The sequence below is a fragment of the Silene latifolia genome, chromosome 9 (assembly GCF_048544455.1).
Source record: "Silene latifolia isolate original U9 population chromosome 9, ASM4854445v1, whole genome shotgun sequence".
In the NCBI taxonomy this organism is placed as follows: Eukaryota; Viridiplantae; Streptophyta; class Magnoliopsida; order Caryophyllales; family Caryophyllaceae; genus Silene; species Silene latifolia.
The window spans coordinates 77,903,858-77,911,774 of NC_133534.1; the positions used below are offsets into that span (position 1 = coordinate 77,903,858).

The 7,917-nt window shown below is 40.7% G+C and overlaps 1 non-coding gene across 1 annotated transcript; it reads left to right on the forward strand.

The window, feature by feature from the left end:
• Window positions 1–7,196: 7,196 nt before the first annotated feature.
• On the forward strand, window positions 7,197–7,303 carry LOC141602788 (small nucleolar RNA R71). Its single transcript, XR_012524697.1, has one exon. It is a non-coding gene; the product is annotated as a small nucleolar RNA R71 (small nucleolar RNA).
• The last annotated feature ends 614 nt before the right edge of the window (window positions 7,304–7,917 follow it).

A 7,917-nucleotide genomic window follows, 5' to 3' on the forward strand; every position in this document is an offset into this window, starting at 1 on the left:
ATCTGGGCTGGAGAATCCGAGCGGATTCTTGGTCAAGACGCTCGGATTGGCGAGGTGGAATCCGAGCGGATTCCTTTGAGGGACGCTCGGACTGGCGAGGGCGGACGGACGGATTGTGTACAATCCGTTCGGATTGTCCGCGCAGAGCTTTTCTTCTTCTTTTCTTCATGAATTCCTTGGGGATTTCCTTGGGGACTCAAGGATCCTTTTCTCAACAATGCTCTTCTACTATAATATGTACAAAGGCCTTCTAGTCTTGTCTCTCCTTGATGCTTGGTCATTGAATACAATCAATTTAGCCTCGTTTTGCCATGAAAATGCAAGATTCTTACTCCTTTCCTACCAAGGGATCAAAATCTCAAAGAATATGCAAAACAAAGAACTAAAGATAAGAAATGACCCAAATAGGCACTAAAAAGCATGGAAACAATGGTAATTCGGGGGCTAAATATGCGCCAATTATGGTCGCATCAAATATCCCCAAACCGAACCTTTGCTCGTCCCGAGTAAAGAGGTGACAAAGACTAGGACCAATACTAACCTAACCTAATAATAATAGCCGATGTGAGACAATTAGCGGGTCTCACTCCGCCCCTTCAACTCACAACAAGACAACCATGAGGTAGGATGCCTTCTTGCAAGGCAAGGTGGGTCTTGCCAAAATGGCGACACATCCAAATATTAAGCACACAAAAACACATAATGGATGCATCTACAAAAGAATAGTCACTTTCCTCATCTAAGTGGCGGAAATTATCTACAAGGGAAGCAATTCAAGGGTACACAATCCTTCATAGATGCAATTTGTTCAAACTACTAAGCCTAGAAGGATACCAATAAATCACCTCCAAAATGTGTCAAGCTAGGGTACCTTTGTCCTCAATCGTTAAATGCTTTTGTCAAGAGTAGACTCCCTATGGTGTTAGAAACACTGGAGGATCGCGGAATTCCCCCTCTTGCCTAGACAAGAAGAAGGGTCGTCCCCTCTCTACCATGCACAAAAATGGATATGATGGATAAAGGGATCGATAGTAATTGAGTTTCATTTGGGAGTTTGCTTTTGTTTTTGTTTTTCCCCCCCAATTTCTTGTGGCATATAACATTTTGAGAGCACTTTCTTTGCCATTTCTTTTGATTTTTGGCATTTCAATACTTGACAACTTTTTTGCATTTCTTTTTGAACATTTTCAAAGTCACCCCAATTAGTAACGAGGGTGCCTTGTATTTGAAGCTTAGGAGTTCTATTTTTGCTCCTCTTTTCATTTGATGCATTTTTGCAAACTTTCTTTCGCTTTTCATTTCATTGAACTCAAATTGATTTCTTTTTGTGCCCATTCCCTTTGATGACAAAAATGTGGTAGAACATGGATGAATGATAGAAGTATGCATGGTTTCAAGGGTCACCTTGGAATAAACGGTAGCCAAGGAGTTATCACACCACAAGGTACTCTTGACTAGGCCTTAATCCATGGGTCAAAGGATACTAGACTAGCATGACACATCCTAGGGTGTTTTACAAGCATTCTAACAAGCAAAGTCTTAAGAATAAAAAGCATCTACTAGGGCCTATATACACTTGTCAAGCTTCCCAAATAGACGGTTTCGCAAAATTTTTCTAACATGCAAACTACATGCCATGATGCAACTAACATATAAACATCCTAATGCAAATGATTCTACCAACTAACATGCCATATAAACTAAATGCAAGTCCTAGGTTCACATTGTTTTTACCGCATCAATCAAAATGAAGCCACATAGTCATTAACATAGAGATGAAAAAGGAGATTGGAAAGATCATACCATGCGGTCTTCAATATCCTCATGTCTCGGATGTGGCGTAGTCGATCAAAGTGAACAAGGATAAACAAACACAATATATACAAGACAATATATACAAAGGAAATGAACTTGTTTTTGGTTTTTCAATTTTTTCGATTTTTTTGATTTTTGAAATTTTTCAATTTTTATGTTTTTTGAATAAAAGTTAAGTGTTAGAATTCCCATCCCCACACTAATATGGGCATTGTCCTCAATGGCCAAAATGATGGAAATTATGCAAAATGATGCATGATTTCTATACTAAATGCAATTCTACACTAAGCTACACTACATGATGCATGGTTTTTGTTATGACGGAGAGGATAATTTAGATTACCTCCCGTTGTGTATGCATTAACTTCCCCAAACCAAATGAGACACTATTGCTAATGTCAAGGATGGGTATAGTTCATGCACACACTATGCTATGCATGAAATTAGATTGTCATTTTGGATTTTCAAAAATGGGAACAATAAAGAACACCTCAATGGTACCGAGGTGTGAGTCCTTTGATGTTGCTAGGACTCCTCCAACAATGATCAAAATGAAATAAAATACAAAGAGATATAGACATACCATGGGAGTGTAGGAGTCTCCAAGGCTAGTCTTCCATCATGCTATCATCATCACCACTTCCCTCATGAGAGGTGGTCACATTGCCACTTTCCTTGGCACTTTCTTCATCACTTTCTTCATCATCATCTTCACCATCTCCTTCATCATCTCCTTCATCATCTCCACTTGCTTCTTCCTCAATGTTATCATCAAATTCTTCACCACTTCCAACAACCTCATTGTCTTCCACCACGTCCCTAGATGCACCCGGAAATAAGGCTTCTTTATCCGCCCAACTAGGCAAAGGACAAGATGGATCAAGGAGTCCTTGCCTAGCTAGATGTAAGGGGGGAGGATATTGAGCCAAATAAGCATTCTTCCGATCTTCATAAGCTTGCTTGTGCATGGCTTGCATAAGAAGAGTGACATAGTCTTTTCCAATTTCAACTCCTTGCGGTTTGAACTCTTCATATTCAAAGGGGTAAGGTGGTATGACAATGGAAGAGGAGGGAGTTTCATGATCACCCTTTTGTTGTTGAATGATGTACTCGGCTTCCTTGGATAGGGGAAGTAAATAGTTGGCCCGGTGGACACTAAGACGACAAATCTTGGCGGGTAAAGTGAATGATCGAGCCTCACTAGTAAGCCACCCATACTTGTTGTCAAGGGGATTGTGAGCAACCCACTTAAACTTGTTAATCATGATGGACATATCAATAAGATGGCCACCTTCCTTTGCCTTGTACTTGCTATCCTTATTGAAATTAGGATCAAAGTGCTTGGCTAGGACCGTGACAAGGCCGCCATTAACAATAACGGTTTGACCCTTCTTCCCACTATCTACATGGAGCCATCTATCAACCAATAGCCTCAAAGAATTGTAAGGCTTGGTGTGAATTCTTCCAATATTCAAAGTTGATTCAAGGAGAATAAAATCGAGTCCCGTGAAATGATTGGTGTCTTTCCTAGCAATTATGGTATTTCCCACAACTTTGTGCCATACTCTTATGCCCGGATGATGGACCAAAAGAGAACGACAAGCATGAAAATCTTCAAATTTCTTCCCGGAGATTGCCTCCCAAAGAGGCTCGGGGTCATACTTCCCATATTGCTTATAATATTTATGTTCATCGCTAAGACCCAAAATTCCACCCAATTCCGGAAAGGTAATGCGTCTACTAGTGTTAGCTAGACGAAACTCAATATTTTCCCTATTCTCAACTTTTGTCACTTTTAAAGAACTTAAGAATTCCAAGACAAGGGAGGGGTATGTTACTTCCTTCATTTCAAACAATTTCTTCAAACCCATGGCATTGAAAAAGACTCTTGTTTGTTCAAGAACACCTAACTTCTCTAAAGCATCTTGACATATGAATTTGGTGGATTGGATTTGTTTCATAGCAAACTTGACAAATGTATTCCTATGGGTATCGGAGATGAAAGTTACCTCCGGATAATGTAAGAGTTGATCGATTACCGGAGTAGAAGGTGATGCTCCCATAGAAATTTGTTGTTGTTGCACTTCCAAGCTTGGTGTTGCTACCACCATTGCCAAAGCTTTCTTTGTTTGTAGAGCTTTTTGCCTTTGAGAGAGAGCCTTTGCTTTTGGTGCCTTTGTTGCCTTTGTTGCTCCCTTTGTTCTTGCCATTTGATGAACTAACCAAGTAAAGAGTCAAAAATCTTCAATTTGTAGAATGCCCAAAACGATTTGGAAGTGAAAGGCTTTGCCTTTATGAAATCAAAAAAAAAAAAATCGACTCAAAGGTGAAGATTTTGTGCTTGGTTTTGATTGTTATTGAAGATGGAGTGATTGATTTGTTGTTTGAAGGATGGTTTGATTTGATTTTGGTGAGTTTTGTTGAGGGTTTTTGTTTTTGAGATGGAGAGGATGAGGGTTTTGTTGTTATGGGTAGTGTTTATGAATGAATGAATGAATGAATGAAGGTGGGATGGGTATTTAAAGAGCTCGACATTTTCAAAACGCAGGGACAATCCGTGCGGATTGGGCGCAATCCGTGCGGATTCTTCAGCTGCAAAAATTTCAAAATCCCGCCTAGAGACGGGCGGATTCTGGGGAATCCGCTCGGATTCTTTTTGTGAGACGGGCGGATTTTGTGCAGGACGGACGGATTTCTATCCAGAGATTTTTCTTTGTTTTTCTCAGTTGCAAGACGGGCGGATTGTTCACAAGACGGACGGATTCTGTGAGACGGGCGTCTTTCCAGAAATCCGCTCGGATTCTTCAACAGTCAAGAATTTTGCAATTTCAGCTCAGCCCAAGACGGGCGTCTTCTCAGCCAGGGACGCTCGGATCTTCTTCGACGGGCGGATTCTGGGGAATCCGCTCGGATTGGTCCTTGTGTACACGGATTCAGTTCCATCCGTGCACAAACGCATTCCCTTATCATTCTTTCTTTCTTTCTTTCAAATCTTGTGTTCTTCATTGTGGGGGCACTACTAAGGCATAAATAGCCTAGGCAATTGCCATCCCCACACTAATATAAAGCACTACACATCAATTGAAATTGTTAATCCCTCCCTCACTTCTCTCTTTTCATGACAATTATTTTGATCAAAGTAAATAAAATCCAAAAATGACAAAAATGCAATACAAAAATTGAAAAGCAAGTTAGGGAGTTAGAAATATTTACAAGTGGTGGTTTAGGGAGGACTCCACCAAACTCTCATTCTTGATGAGATGTCAAGGGGGCATGTTCAAGGTGTTGTTGATGTTGCTCAACACCTTAAAGAAGTAATCAAAAGCTTGTTCATTGTTGTGGTAGAGGTCCTCAATAGACCGTGGCTCTTGTTGTTGATCATGATCGATGGCATGCCCAATGTAGGGATTAAAGATCCCTTCAAATTCGTCGTCCCAAAGACCACAAACTTCATTGAGTTGATCATTGAAAATCTCTTGCTTAGATGGAGACAACTCTCCCAATTTCTTCTCTTGGCCAATGAGGCCATCATCTTCTTCCTTGGTTGATTTTGATGAGCTTTGCAAGCTCTCCTTGTCACAATTCACTTGCTCTTTGAATGGAGCATCTTCAATTTTCTTCCTCCATTGGAGTTCCGATTTCTTCCTTTCATCTTTCCGGCTATAATGATCAATCATGAAACATGGCTCATGCAAACGAGGAGCTCTCATGGTCTTGTCAAGATTAAAAGTTATGCTTTCATCTCCCACTTCTAGAGTGAGCTCTCCATGTTTCACATCAATCACCGCACCCGCGGTGTGTAGGAAAGGTCTTCCTAAGATGATTGGAATGTTGGAATCTTCCTCCATATCAACAATGACAAAGTCCGCCGGGATGAAAAACTTCCCAATTCGCACGGGGACATCTTCCCATATCCCTAATGGTGTCTTCGTCGATCTATCGACCATTTGAAGAGTGATATTGGTGCACTTAAGCTCTCCCATTCCCAACCTTTTACTTACCGAGTACGGCATGACACTCACACTAGCCCCTAGATCACATAAGGCTTTGTTGATCGTTGTGTTGCCAATGGTACACGGTATTGAGAAGCTTCCCGGATCCTTTAACTTTGGAGGTGAACTCCCTTGAAGTATTGCACTACTCACCTTAGTGAAGGCGATAGTCTCAAGTTTCCGGATCGACTTCTTCTTTGTGAGGATATCTTTCATGTACTTTGCATAGGCCGGAACGTGATTGATTAATTCCGTGAAAGGAATTGAGACTTCTAAGTTCTTCACAATTTCCATGAACTTTCCAAGTTGATCATCAAATTTGGGCTTGGCTTGACGACTTGGAAAAGGAAGTCTAACCACAATGGGCTCCTTCTCTTTGGCTTTGTCTTCATTTTTCTTTGAACTTTCTTCTTTTGATGATTTCCCTTCTTTGGGACTTTGCACAACAACTTCATTTTCACTAGCTTTCACAACTTCATTCTCAACTTGCTCCTTTGGTGCTTCATATCTTGTACCACTTCTCAAGTGAATGGCACTAACCGTTTCATGTCTAGGGGGATTACTTTGAGGTGGTAATTGCCCCTTTTGTCTTTGTGAGCTTGAAGATGCTAGTTGAGTCAATGTGTTTCCAACATCTTGGTGTGAGCTAGAATGTTGTTGATGGTGGTGCCTTTTGCTTGGCTATCTTTTTGCATTTGAGTGAAAAATTCTTGTTGATTCTTTTGCATTTGGAGGACCGCTTTTTGGACATCAAAACCTTGGTCATTTTGGTGATTGTATGGATTTTGATTTTGGTAACCTTGGTTTTGATTGTAAAAGGGTCTTTGATTTTGATTTCTCATGGGTGGTGGAGTGTATGTTGTTTGAGGGTTTTGAACATTTTGGCTTTTGTATGAGAGATTTGGATGGAACTTGGTGTTTTCATTGTAAAAATTTGAATAAGGGGTACCACTTTTGTAAGCTTGGAAAGCATTAACTTGTTCGGTTGTTCCCCTACATTCACTTGAGTCATGACCCAAGGTTCCACAATTCTCACATATCCCGCTTGGGATTGATGAGGATGCCGTCATGGCATTGACATGATGCTTTGATGTTTTTGATTTTTCCTCAAGCCTAGCCATAGCTTGTTCAAACTTCAAGTTGATTGTGTCAATGTGAGCACTAAGTTGAGCACCTAATTGAGTAACGGTGTCCACTTCATACTTTCCTCCTCTAGTAGCCTTGCGAGGCCTACTATATTGTGAATTATGGACCGCCATTTCCTCAATCTTGTTCCATGTTTGATTGTCATCAACTTCGGTGAACATTCCATTTGATCCCATATTGAGAATGTTCCTTGAATCTTCATATAAACCATTCCAAAATTGTTGCACTAAAAACCATTCGCTAAGTCCATGGTGAGGACATGAGCGACAAATACCTTTGAACCGCTCCCAAGCTTCATACAAAGATTCTTCATCCCTTTGCTTAAAACCCGTAATTTGAGCTCTTAGCATGTTAGTCTTTTTCGGTGGGTAGAATTTTTTGTAGAAAGCTAGAGCTAGCTTTTTCCAAGAATCTATTCCAAGGGTGGCCTTATCAAGGCCCTTCAACCATTGCTTTGCGGTGCCGATTAACGAAAAAGGAAATAAGACCCATCTTATTTGGTCTTGAGTCACGCCCGTTTGAGAGATAGCTTCACAATAATCGCAAAAGGTTTCCATATGAGAATGAGGGTCCTCACTAGGCATTCCCCCGAATTGGCTCCTCTCAACTAGTTGGATGAAGGCGGACTTGGCAATAAAGTTACCGGTGAGATGTTGTGGTGTAGGAGTACCATTTGGTAGATCCTCCTCGGTGGGTATAGAGTGTGACGAGAATTTAGGCATTGTAGGTGGATTTTGTGTGGTATTGTTTAATGGGTTCTCTTCTCCTTCTATTGCGAAAGGATTGACAAACTCACTAGTGGGTTGAACAACTTCACCAACACCTCCCAAATTCCTCCTAACAAGTCTCCTATTATTCGTCAAGGTTCTTTCGATTTCAAGGTCAAAAGGTAACAAATTTCTTTGTAACCTTCTAGACATGCAAAATATCAAACAACTCGAAAACAATTAGAACAAACCTTGAG